Source organism: Podarcis cretensis (assembly GCF_951804945.1).
Source record: "Podarcis cretensis genome assembly, chromosome: 6".
NCBI classification, from domain to species: domain Eukaryota; kingdom Metazoa; phylum Chordata; class Lepidosauria; order Squamata; family Lacertidae; genus Podarcis; species Podarcis cretensis.
In genome coordinates, this window is record NC_137175.1 from 88,534,352 (window position 1) to 88,548,111 (window position 13,760).

General features: G+C 45.1%; 1 long non-coding RNA gene across 2 annotated transcripts in view; it reads left to right on the forward strand.

Annotated features, from left to right (window-relative positions):
• Positions 1–8,813, forward strand: part of LOC307218885 — a 105,650-nt gene extending 96,837 nt beyond the window's left edge. Inside the window, exons 1-2 of one of the 2 annotated variants that reach the window (XR_013840081.1) lie at positions 8,266–8,548; positions 8,753–8,813. This is a non-coding gene — a long non-coding RNA (uncharacterized lncRNA). Of the gene's footprint in view, positions 1–8,265; positions 8,549–8,752 lie in introns of those variants that run through there. The other variant, XR_013840079.1, reaches the window with a different exon arrangement.
• The last annotated feature ends 4,947 nt before the right edge of the window (positions 8,814–13,760 follow it).

Here is a 13,760-nt window from a genome sequence, read left to right on the forward strand (position 1 = left end):
CTTACTGGGAAATTATATATAATGGAATGAAAAAGATGTTTAAAATAACCTTTGTAAAAAAACAACAACCAGAAGCTTTCCTTTTGGGAATGATAGGGACAGAACTATCTAAACTGTATAGAAACTTATTCATGTATGTGACTACAGCAGCGACAGTGTTACTTGCCCAAAAATGGAAAGAAGAAGAAGTTCCAGCGAAAGAGGAATGGATACAAAAACTTATGAAATACGCAGAATTGGCGAAACTTACCAGAAAAATAAGAAAGCAAGATAACAAACTTTTTATAAAAGAATGGAAATGGCTTATTGAATATTTAGAAATAAACTGTAAACAGATAAGAACAATGGCAGGATTATTGTAATAACCTGCAGTTTTATGAGAGTTTATATTTAAAGTAGATAATAAATGAGTAAAATAAGTTAATTTGGAATATGCAGAGAATATTAAAAATAAATTTAAGGAACCACAGAAAGAGGGGGAAAGAAGTCGAGTTTTGGAATGTTAAGATGGTTGTAAAATTATTGAAATGTATAAAGTTGAAAATCATAAAAAATAAGAAAGGAATGAGGCACAACAGAGACTGCACAGTCTTCTTCATGTATGGTTTTTTCACACATATACAGCTTGGCTCTGGGATGGAGAGGTGTGCAGAATTACATCTCACAAGGGGTTTGTTCCCTACAGCAAAGCAGTATTGGACTCCGAGACATCTCTGTGCCTCTGTCCCAGCCTTCCTTTGGCCAGCCTGCCAAGGTGGTTCTGACCTTCAGCCCCCATATGGAGGTCTTCTAATTTCCACCTCCTTGTTCCCATAACACCTTGCCCAAAAACCTCTTTGTAAAAGGACAACTTTTTACCAGTGTGACATCACACCCACATTGCCCTGGCAACTTGCTCCTCAGTTACCCTTTTGTCTCGTAGATAGTTTTTGTGATGGGTTAGAGGCAGGGCCGTCATCTCCCTCTGTCCCTCTGTCTGTCAGAAAAACAAGGTCAGCCGCTCACCTAACCTAAATTCTCAAAACTCTGATTAGACCCCAGCACCCAAGGATTTAGAGTGGGAAATCTGGTTTCCAGGGATCTGGGTGATCCCTGTTCTAACACATCACACCATGCAGACCAAAGATCAGTCACATGCTACAATAAGCTTCTCCAGGAATGTCATGTGCACAAATATACATATATTAGGTAACCTGCGAAAATAAAATGCAATATATTAAGGGAAATTGCTAAAATGTGTACATCAGGCAAAAAATGCACCAGCCCATCTCATTGGATGGTACTTCCAAAGCAATAATAACAGAGTAGTCAGTATAGGAGATCATTGTTAAGACTTTTGTGGATTTGAAAGCACTGTCATTAATGTTGTGAAATTATTTTTTGGGAAGGAACTCGGCATTGTTCAAGATCGCTGCTCCTCACATGGGAAGTTGATTAGCAAGCAAATAAGGAAACTATTGCAGAACTTGGTTCCAAACGCGGCTATTGAATATTCTCCATCATCCCTAGTCTTTATTGTCACATGCACAAGATTACACCTGTGTAAACTTGGTGGATCAGGTGGATTTCTGGTTGGGTGGGTTATTCAAAATAGCAATACCTGTCAGCATCGCCCTTGAGCCAGTGTACCAACTGGACTCATGCACTACAGCCCCGACTGGGCTAGGCGAGCTGGGTAGCACTGCCAGAGACCACCTTTCTCACAGGAACAGGTCACAGTGCTGTGGACTCACAGCTTAGAGCTGAGAGCACCGGATTCACTTTCTCAATAATACAGTCGTTGCGCAGCAGCGTTTTGCAGAGTCTTGCAGAGTATAAACCACTCGGAGAGCAGCTCTGTAAAATATCCTCCTTTATTCTATAACTACAGCTATGATACAAACTATATACAGAGCTAAATATTCTGAGCATAAATCAATGCTATACTCTGAGTGCCTGCAGCTGCTCTTAGCAGCAATCTTATCTATAAACACGATCTCTTGCACTCTCTCTCCGATACACTGACTGACTCTCTCTCTCTCACAGACATGTGGTGCTGGGCAGAATAAGTAGATAGCAGGACACGCCTCCTCCTCTCTGGAGAGTCAGCAGCTCCTCAGGAGATTCTTGGATATGGGAGGGGTGAAATCTCCTCAATATCTTCCACCAGGATGCGAAAGCAGAGAGAAAATCCCACCTCCAGGTATTTTGTCACCCCCTGGTTAGGATATGTGTGCAGCAGGAGTAACATGGCTCCAAGAGAAACTGGGAAGGGGGCTAGGGAGAAAAAGGTGTCATTTTCAGGCTGGTCCCTTCGCCGATTGAGAGCCTGCAGTACCAGCAGCTGTTCTAAAGTCCTTCTTTCCTGATGTAGATCCTTAGTTCCGGAAGCAAAGAAAAAAGGTCCTGGCACGAAAACATTTGGAACAGGGATGTGAGCCACCACAGCGCTCATATTAATGAATGTAGCGACATTTATCCCTGTGGTATGGGCTGTTGTTGAATTCCTAGCACACCTTACACACCCAACACACTTCTGAGGTGGCTTCAAGGATTTGGCTATTTCTGAACTCTTCTCCATGTGGGGAGCAATGGCAGAGCTAGGGGCTTTGGTACCGTGAGCGACAGGGGCGTGGCATGTCACCCGCGCAAGCGTCCCAATGGGGCGGCACCCACCTCGGATCAGGCCCTTGGCTATGCTGCCGTCAATGGCAGATGGCTTTGCCATACGATTCCCAGCGCTTTGTGGTTAGGAATATTATCTTAAGTAACTTCGTTAGACTTTTGGACGTGGGGTTATTGTTTCCGCCCTCTAGGTAGATGCTGCATCCAAGTTCAGGCACTGAGCCTTTGCACATCCGCTGCCTCCTCACCTTCCTCACCCCCTCCTGAGAAGCGGAGACAAAAATGCTCTCACATACGCGAGTGCGCCCTCTTGATCCCCCATAAAAACACATACACACACGGGTCTGTAGCTGGGCAAGGCATGAACATAATATAAACTTTAAGCTTCCCTCCTCAAAAGAGGTACAAACCTTATATCAAGCCCCCGAAAAGGTTTCCTCAGGAAGATTCCCCCACAGAGAGGGGGAGAGGGGAAGTCCGTCATCCCAAGGGTATAAAAAGAGATATAACAAGAGGCGGGGGAGAGAGGTGGTCAAATACACTTAGAGCAGCCTTTCTCAACCTGTGGGTCCCCAGATGTTGTTGAACTACAACTCTCATCACCCCTAGCTAGCAAGGCCAGAGCTCAGGGATGATGGGAGTTGTAGTCCAACAACATCTGGGGACCCACAGGTTGAGAACTGCTGACTTAGAGGATCCCACTTCATTAAAAACATAGCAGATGAAGCTCTGGTTGAAGCCAACATTGTCTCATTAAAAGGGGAACTTCAAAAAGTGCTATAGGCTGCTGCTGCTTCTACCATGAAATGGCTGCAGCACCAGCCTGCCTGTGCATCCCTAAGGGGGCGGCCATGTACGAGCGTCGTTCCAAGGGGGCGGTGCCTGCCCGTGAGAGCGTCGCAATGGGGCGGCCACTTGCGAGCATCATCACAATGGGTTGGGCACTCACAATATAAATGAATAATAAATAAAATTTTATTTATACCCCACCCTCCCCAGCCAAGACCAGGCTCAGGGCGGCTAACAACCAATAATAAAAACAAGCTGATTAAAATACAATTTAAAAGATTAAGATACAACATTAAAACATTAGGATGCAGCCTCTTCACAGGAGGAGAAAGGAAAAATAAAGAGGGGGAGGGAATCAAACTGATTCTAACCCAAAGGCCAGGTGGAACAACTCTGTCTTATAGGCCCTGCAGAAAGAAATCAGATCCCGCAGGGCCCTGGTCTCATGAGACAGAGCATTCCACCAGGCCGGAGCCAGTGTTGAAATGGCCCTGGCTCTGGTTGAGGCTAATCTAACTTCCTTAGATTAAAACAAAATAAAAAATTCCTTCCAGTAGCACCTTAAAGACCAACTAAGTTAGTTCTTGGTATGAGCTTTCGTGTGCATGCACACTTATTCAGATGCACACGAAAGCTCATACCAAGAACTAACTTAGTTGGTCTTTAAGGTGCTACTGGAAGGAATTTTTTATTTTGTTTTGACTATGGCAGACCAACACGGCTACCTATCTGTTCCTTAGATTAGACAAGCATCGTCCCAAGGGGGCAGCGCCCACCCACACAATCATCCCCATGGTGGCATCTGCACAATGGTCCCAATGGGGGTGCCACCTGTGGCCATGTCACCCAACCCCAGGGTTGGCACCCGGGGTGTCCTGCCCCCCCGACCCCTTCCTCTGCCAGTGGTGGGGAAACACCAGCTCCGACCAAGTGTCACTGTCTTTTACATCCCATTGAACTGTATGATCCTCTGCAGCCATTTCCCTAAACTCCTCGCTATACTCTAAGGCTGCAGCTTCCGCTGCCATCAATTTGACTTTTAGGATGATATGCTGACAGTTAAAGAGGTGCCAGCCCCTGTCAGGATAGGCTGACAATATGACACCTGTGCAAATAGAGAATGTGGTCATCCAGTTATGGAAGTTGCCTTCAGCCGTGTTTTTCTTTTCTTTCTTTTGCTGCTCGTCAGGTTTTGACTTTATACTACACAATGAAGCTACCGATAGTAAAGAAAACATGTCTATGAATTCACCACTGAGGATGCGATCACAAATTTCCCCCCACAGGCGAATATATGGAGGCTGGTCTGTGCATTTAAAATTAGACTCCCTTATGTGCCCCGTTGGAATCTAGGCCCTTCTCGCCACAAGGGGCTGAGGCACCATTCTCACACCGATACCTCTTGTTTCTGCATCTCCAAACCCACTTTGAGAGGCTGGGTTATTTAGATGTAGTAACCCAATACCCCTTAATGCGATCTTCTAAGTCGCCATCAGAATAAGCAGACATATCTGGGGACTCCGATGAATCCAAAGAATCTCTCCTGGACTCATGTCCGTGTTTCCTAGTTCAGCGGGATCTCTTCTTCCTGCGCTGTTTCCTATGTGATTTAGGGCACAAGGAACTGTCAGAAAAACTAGAGGAGGGAGACCCACCTCTGCGTCTAACAGTCTGAGAACGGCGATGGGAAGAACGAGATTTTGCCATGAGCGCCTTGGCCTGCTCCAAGCGCTGCCTTAAATGGGCAATAGTTCTGTCCCTGTTGTCCCTTCCCTAGCGAACGAGAGGGGAATATTTGTTAGAAGAGGAATAATCAGGGAATGAGGGAAAGGAAGGACTCACCCGACATCTGGAGGAGAGAGCTGAATGCTTGATGGTGGTCGCAAGGCTCCAAGATGTGGTCAGAGAGCCAACCAATGTTGCCTTCTTGCCTCCAGCAGAAACACATGGTGTGGGGGCACACTTCCTCCCTGAAGAGAGCACCCACTTCTTAATCTTTTTAGCCACCTGCACGGCTCAGCCAGGAGCGCCCCTTGCCGTGCCCTTTTGCATGCAAGGTGGAGAAATGACCCCTTGTTGTTCGCTTGTGGTAGCAGGCGGCATGATGGTGCTAATACTATTGTTACTATTACTTTTATCCATGTTATTATTATCTTAATAAGGAAAAGGACTGGAAAAAATTAGGAAGTGATACAGCAAAGAGTTAGAAGAAAGAGCCTCAGAGCCGCAGAATCTAAGCCTGCGCTTAGGGAAAGCTGTGAATATAAAACAGAAACTATGACCATCTGTGTGTGCGCGCATTCTTAGAACCAAGCCAACGGAAGCCTCCTAGGTGGGAGGAAAATTCTTTAAAGGGGCACACCATACCCAGTCCCAACAAGTGCAGTAAATTGTAGCAGCTAAAGATTCCATGCTGGCGCAGCACAGATGAGATGACTGTGAAACAATTCAGATATAAATTGTGCAGGCAGAACTGAAGAGTTGGAAGGGACCCCAAGGATCATCCAGTCCACCCCCTGCAATGCAGAAATACCCCACTACCCCACCATAAGGATCAAACATGCAACCGTGGCCCCATCAGCATCATGTTTTAACCAGCTGAGCTGACCAGGCACTGAAGAAGAGAATACATAAATGCAGACTCCCACATAAAGAGTACCATAGATCACGTGCGAACTAACCATACATTGTAACCCCACATGTGCGCACATGCCTATGACCTCATGACTAATTAATAGCTAATTAACAGCATCCTTCCCTCGTGTTACTGAAAACAGGGTTAGAAGGGGCTCTGGGTCATCTAGCCTAGCCCCCCATATACTGATACCAAAACAGATTAGCCCAGAGGCCTCTGACCTCCTTTAAATCTGAGGAGTGGACCAGAAGGAAGCCTGCGTTGGCACGGTCCACTCCTCCTAGCTGCGCCCACCGCAGATTCACAGATTCAAATGGCTGGGTTCTGGCGGGAACCCAGAGACCTCCATGGTGGCCCCAGGAGGGGAACAATGGCCACAGGAGCACCACGGCTCCAAAAAGATGTTGGTGCAGTGCGCAGGGCTGCAAACATTGCCCACTGCCAGGACATGATGAGCAGCCATTAATGGTTTCTTGTCCTCATGGGGAAAAGGGACAAGTGGGTTGCCGCAGGGTTCTGTCCTGGGCCCATTGTTGTTCAACGTCTTTATAAATGACTTGGGTGAAGGAATTGAGGGGATGCTCATCAAATTTGCTGATGACACCAAACTGTGAGGGGTAGCTAATGCTGCAGAAAACAGAATCAGAATTCAAAATGACATTAACAGATTGGAGAACTGGATGAAAGCCAACAAAATGAATTTCAATAGGGACAAATGTGAGGTTCTGCACTTACATTTGCAGGAAGAACCAGATTCACTAATATAGGATGGGGGGCACCTGGCTTCCTAGCAGTACCTGTGAAAAGGATCTAAGGGTCTTGATGGACCACAGGCTTAACATGAGTCAACAGTGTGATGCAGAAGCAAAAAAGCTAATGCTATTCTAGGCTGCGTTAACAGAAGTATAGTTTCCAGATCGTGGGAAGTAATAGTACCGCTCTATTCTGCCTTGGTCAGACCACACCTGGAATACTGTGTCCAATTCTGGGAGCCACAATTTAAGGAGGATGTTGAAGGAATTGGGTATGTTTAGCCTGGAAAGGGGAGACTGAGAGGAGATCTGATAGCCATCTTCAAATATCTTAAGGGCCGTCACACGGAAGAGGGAGGATGCTTGTTTTCTCCTGCTCTGGAGGGTAGGACTCGAACCCATGGCTTCAGGTTACAAGAAAGGAGATTCTGATTAAACATTCATAAAAACAAACAGACTCCCTTGGAAGGTGGTGGACTCTGATCCCTTGGAGGTTTTTAAACAAAGACTGGATGGCCATCTGCCATGGATGCTTTCGCTGAGATTCCTGCATCACAGGGGGTTGGACTAGATGACCCTTGGTTCCCTTCCAACTCTTAAGATTCTATGATTCTATGGAATGGATCTGAATTAATGACAGCCATCCACCAGTTTCCTATTCAAAACTGCTTCCCACCCCAACCTCTAAATGATTACCATATATAAATAATACATTAAAGTAGACAAATAATAACCGATGTAAAGGATTAATAAATATGTCACCCATTGTCTATAAACCCTTATGATAATCACATGTCAGATTTTCTTTTGTGAATGAAATAAAATGGTTTCAATCCATTTCTAAACAAGGCTTAGATCAACTCCCCAGATGTTCAGTGTCCAGGGGTTCAGTGCCTGGCGCTCAGAAACTCATGGCAAAGGGGAGCCTGGCACCTACAAACTCATAACATTTCACTTCTTTGCAGCCTAAGGAAAGCTGTTTATTGGCAGAACACACTGGGCAGAAACTGAAAGAAACAGGGGGATGAGGAGGTCTAAGGGTGAAGCCCTGCTCCTGTTCATCATAATACTGGACAGATTACTACAGGGTGTTGAGAAGGGTTATTTTTAACTCTTAAGTGAGAAACAGCAGCCATAGTCAAGGCCAGAAATGTTTTCCCTTGGTGACCCCGCTATGTTAAAAGTGTGTGTGTTTGCAAGGTGTTTCTTGTCCTGTCCAGAAATGCATCTTGCTGGATGAAGCCAGCTCTAGATCTTTTCTAAATAAATTTAATAAAACCACGTAACCCACTGAAATATATATTTGAAAAATAAATATTAAGGGGAACAATGCCCATTGTTAAGCAAGGTAGCTAAAGTAACGGAGTCATGTTTTCCATTGTGACACGTTCCCTGCTGATTGGTTGGCCGAGAACTTTGGGCAGAACATTAGAGAGAGAGAGAGAAAGAAAGAGGGAGAAGGAAATTGCAGTGTGAAATAAAAATAATATGAAACCATCTCGTCTGTAAGTAGGATCTCTAATTCTTTCCCCTTTCTTTAGCTATTCCTTAAGATTTAGACACATAGGTTACCAGGTCTTCCTTTTCTTCCCTAGATGCTCCGGTCTGCGACGGTTGAGAGAGCTGCTGGCCTCCTGTTGCCGCTCCATAAAAATCCATCCCCTGGAGGAGGATGCAGTAATTGTAGAGGGCAGAAAGATAAGAGTTCATACCATCTATGTGAGGCCGAAGGACCAGGGGATGGATGCCACCAGTGATTCCAACAGTGGTGAGTTTTGATCTTTGTTCACGAAGAACAGGGAGGCCAGAGAGAATCTGGCTGGCTGGGGGGGGGGGGTGGAAGGCAGCTCCCTGATTTAAGAAGAGTTTAGGGATTGGATGAGGAAGGGAGAATAATGTGGGCCACTTGGAGATCCTTGCAGTAATAATCAATGAAAATATTAATAATCTTTTCTGTTCTTTTCTCTTCTAGGCAGCGGCAACAGTGAGGCCAGCAGCTCTCTCAACCAAGGCCCAGTTTCCCCCTTCCCCAATTAAATATTTGTTTTATTCTAATAAAGGTCTTTATTATAAATATGCTAGTCTTTGGTCATTTTTGTAACCCTGGCAGTTCTTTCCCCCAACTGTATGGGTGCATCTGTAGCCATAAGAATGTTTCTTGCCCAAAAATGGAAAAAAAGAAGAAAAAGAAGTAGTAGTCCCAGCAAAAGAAGAAGAGATACAAAAACTTATGGAATATGCAGAAATGGCAAATCTTACTGGAAACATAAGAAATCAAGATAACAAGATAGCTCCCCTCCCACAAAGGCCCAGTTCCCCCTTCCCCACAAACCCAAATAGACAAAAAAATAAACAAATTTTCTTTTATTCTAATAAAGGTTGTATTACAAACATGCTAGTCATTGATCATACTTTTACCCTTGGGGGTCCTTTGCCCAACAGTTGTGGATGGGCATGGGTGGGAATCTGGGGTCTCACTGCAGGAGTCTACAGTTTGGCTCCTTTCCCTTGCGGTTGCTCCTAGATGTGCTGAGGCTCCAATACTTTGGCCACCTCATGAGATGAGAAGACTCCCTGGAAAAGACCCTGATGTTGGGAAAGATGGAGGGCACAAGGAGAAGGGGACGACAGACGAGATGGTTGGACAGTGTTCTTGAAGCTACCAGCATGAGTTTGACCAAACTGCAGGAGACAGTGGAAGACAGGAGTGCCTGGTGTGCTGTGGTCCATGGGGTCACAAAGAGTCGGAAACGACTAAACAACAACAACAGATGTGCATGTGAGAAGAAGACAGGACACAGACTGGGGAGGGTGGGGGAGAAATTCCATCTAGTTTGTGCATTCTAAAGGAAACCCATAGGAACATCCTAGGACAATATTGTGACAGCTCACTCCAATGTCTGTTGAGGGGTGCGAGGTTCTAGGAGCCTGGCACTTAACCAGGCTTTGTGCTTCCTTGGAATGAGGCACAACAGAGACTGCAATGTCTTTTTGATGTATGGTTTTTCCCACTCATATATACATACATACATATATTGGCTCTTGGATGGTGGGGGGCATGACATTTCCCTACAGCAAAGCAGCACTGGGCCCAATACATCTCCAAGCCTCTGTCCCAGCCTTCCTTTGGCCAGCCTGCCAAGGTGCTTCTGACCTTCAGCCCCCATACGGAGGTCTTCTAATTTCCGCCTCCTTGGTCCCTTGTTCCGCCTCCTTGTTCCCATAACACCTTGCCCAAAAAACCTGTGTTAAAGGACAACTTTCCCCCCCAGGGTGACATCACACCCACATTGCCCTGGCAACTGGCTCCTCAGGGACCGCTTTGTCTTGTAGATAGTTTCTGTGATGGTTTAGTAGCAGGGCCATCATCTCCCTCTGTCAGAAAAACAAGGTCAGCCTCTAAACATAAATCTCCATCACAAGGACAAGATTCCACCTGTGGAAATTGATCCATATTCACGGCACCCACCCACTAGTTCCACAATCAAAGTTGCTTCCCACCCCACCCCCTTATTGATTAAACTATAGATACCATATATAATGAAACATTTAAGAGGACAAATAATTATTTCAAAATTGGATCAATAAACGTATCACCTGTTGTTTGAATAACTTAATCATAACCACATGTCAGATTTTCTTTTGTGAATGACATAAAATTGATTCTTTTTTTAAAAAAAATGTTGGCATTTGTCTGTCTCAAGAAGCAATGGAGTGCCCTCCGGGAGTGAGGTAAAAAGTGAATTGTTTTAGCAGTCCCAAAGTGACCTCTTCAGGGAGCAAGCCTGGGCAGTGTGTCTGGAGCTCCTGGGCTTCCCAGATGACAAGACTCCCTCACTTGGCCTTGCAGATGTGGCTCCAAGGAAAGCAGAGTTAGGCACCAGTTGGGCTGCAGGAGTTGTCAGAAGGGGTTGTAAATGGCGCCTGAGGAACTCCACTCCAGATTTGCATAGAGTTTACTCCTTAGCTTTTTCTGCTCCTGAAGATATCAGACAAGGCAAATTAGGATCAGAGTTTTCCTTCTCCTTGATGGGCTACCTTTCTAGGTTAATGAGCCCCATCTGCCCCTCACTCAGCTCCACAGCACATGCAGAAACCACCTTCTTGACCACTGGGTCCACTCTTGGTCTTGTCCGCTCAATCTGCTGGAGCCGGTCTTGCACACAGGGGAAGTTCCAAACTCACTGAGCATTTGAGACTCCTTGGCTACCCTCACCTGGTTTAGGTGGCCAGTCAAATCTGTTCCCGGGATGTGGCCACTGTCGCATGTTGACAGCTTCTAGGTGCCCCAGGTCAGAGCTGAGTGCAGAGTGGAAAGCAAACGTAGCATTTAAAAAGTAACAATATAGTGCCATATCTATTGGTGGAAGTGGCATAAGGCTTGCAGTTCCCTCTATTTTGAAGAATGAAGGGAGAGAACTACAGTATCTGTATGGAACAAAAATTCAGTTTGTCCTCTTGCAGAGGTACTGTATTTTTTGCTCTATAAGACGCACCCAACCATAAGATGCACCTAGCTTTAGAGGAGGAGAACAAGAAAAAAAATATTCTCTCCCTCTCTGCTCAGCGCCTCTCCAGCAAAGCGGGAGGAGAAACGGAAGGGGCTCCATTTCTCCTCCCGCTTCGCTGAAGGGGTGCTGCGCAGAGAGGGAAAGCTGTGCGGTGCCTCTCCAGTGAGGCGAAGCCAGGAGAGCAAGAGGGATCGATGCGCACCAATCTCTTGCTGTTCTGGCTTCTGGGATAGCTGTGCAGCCTGCATTCACTCCATAAGACGCACAAACCTTGTCCCTTACTTTTTAGGAGGGGGAAAGTGAATCTTATAGAGCAAAAAAATACGGTATGTTGTTTACTATTTCAGATGACACATTAAGAGGTATTCCAGAGAGAATCTGGCTGGCTGGGGGGGGGGGGGAGGCAGCTCCTTGATTTAAGGGATTGGATGAGGAAGGGAGAATAATGTGTGCCACTTGGAGATCCTTGCAGTAATAATAAATGAAAATATTAAGAATCTTTTTTGTTCTTTTCTCTTCCAGGCAGTGGCAACAGTGAGGCCAGCAGCTCAAGCTGAGCTCTCCCCACCAAGGCCCAGTTCCCCCTTCCCCAATTAAATACTTTTTCAAATAAATACCTTCTAATAAAGGTTTTATTATGAATATGCTATGCCAGTGGTACCTCAGGTTACATACGCTTCAGGTTACATACGCTTCAGGTTACAGACTCCGCTAACCCAGAAACAGTGCTTCAGGTTAAGAACTTTGCTTCCGGATGAGAACAGACATTGTGCTCCGGCGGCACTGCAGCAGCAGGAGGCCCCATTAGCTAAAGTGGTGCTTCAGGTTAAGAACAGTTTCAGGTTAAGTACGGACCTCAGGAATAAATTAAGTACTTAACCTGAGGTACCACTGTAATATAGATATGGAGGCATGGGTATAGGATGTCGATCAGGTCAACCAAAGGTCTGGTTAAAAAGGAACATTTTTGCCTGGTGCCTAAAGGTGTATAAAGGTGTATAATTCACATGTTGCCACTCTTCGGACCTCTTGTGGACCCCCAGGCTGGTTCATATGGGGAGAGGCAGTCCTTAGACTCCTTAGGGTAGTGATAAAGTGGGGTATCAGATCCAAACTACTACTACTACTACTACTACTACTACTACTACCCTTCTTCTTCTTCTTCTTCTTCTTCTTCTTCTTCTTCTTCTTCTTCTTCTTCTTCTTCTTCTTCCTGTTCTTGAGGTGTAGTAGTCCTAAGCCATTTAAGGCTTCATAGGTCAAAACCAGCACTTTGAATTAGTGATTATTTCTAAATTTTCTTGTATACATATTGTTATGAATTTGGTGGGGGTCAGGGTGGATGAAACCCACTGTGATCCTGGATCAGTGGAGGTAGAATGTATGAGAGGAAGCCTGTGGAACCATTTTGTTTGTCAAGGTAATGGCCTTTGATTGGCCGGTTAACTACCCAGCATCTTAAAAGACTGAGCTCCATCTTAAAACGGAATTATGTTCATATGTGGTGAGGGTGTAAATATGTAAAAAAAGAATAAGAAAGAAATAGCAATGGGTGTTTAAGGAGATAACAGAAATCATGGCTTAAAGCTGACCAAAAGTCCAGAGGTAGCATCATTATCAATTTACGATGGGGTGGAAGCTTCACAGGCTACGAAGGACTTGCTCACAAATTTATTGACAGCTGCACGAATTATGATAGCTGGGAAGTGGAAGGGGGAAGCAGAATATAAAATGGAAGAATGGTATAAAGAGGTGTGGGATATAGCTATTAATGATAAATTAACATGTGCCATTGAGGTAAGATGGGAAATATGCAGGAGAAATGATTTTGAGGAGATATGGAGGGTGTTGTAGAATTTGTACTGTTAAAATGGAAAGGGGTCAAACCATCGCAAGAGGTGTTGGAATTTTGAGAGGTTGGATGGTTACAATGGAATGGTGGTGGTGGGGTGCACATTTTTATTCTTATTTATTTGTGATCATTACTTTGTGGCAAAAAATAAAAGAAAAAAGAAAGTACAGTGGTACCTTGAGTTAAGAACTTAATTCGTTCTGGAGGTCCGTTCTTAACCTGAAACTGTTCTTAACCTGAGGTACCACTTTAGCTAATGGGGCCTCCCGCTGTCACTGCACCACCACCGCATGATTTCTGTTCTCATCCTGAGGTAAAGTTCTTAACCTGAGGTACTATTTCTGGGTTACCGGCATCTGTAACCAGAAGCATATGTAACCCGAGGTACCACTGTATAAAATATAAATTAATGTATAAAATATAAATAATAGAATGAAATAATAATAATAATAATAATAATAATAATAATAATAATAATAGGCTCTGTTGTCAAAGAAAGAAGTAGGTGGGCTCAGAGGCAGAGCTAGCTACTCCAGCACCCGGAGTAGTGCAAATGTTGTGCACCCAGGGGGTGTGGCAAGCTGCCCATGGGGAGCATCACGGGGGGCGCCACAACC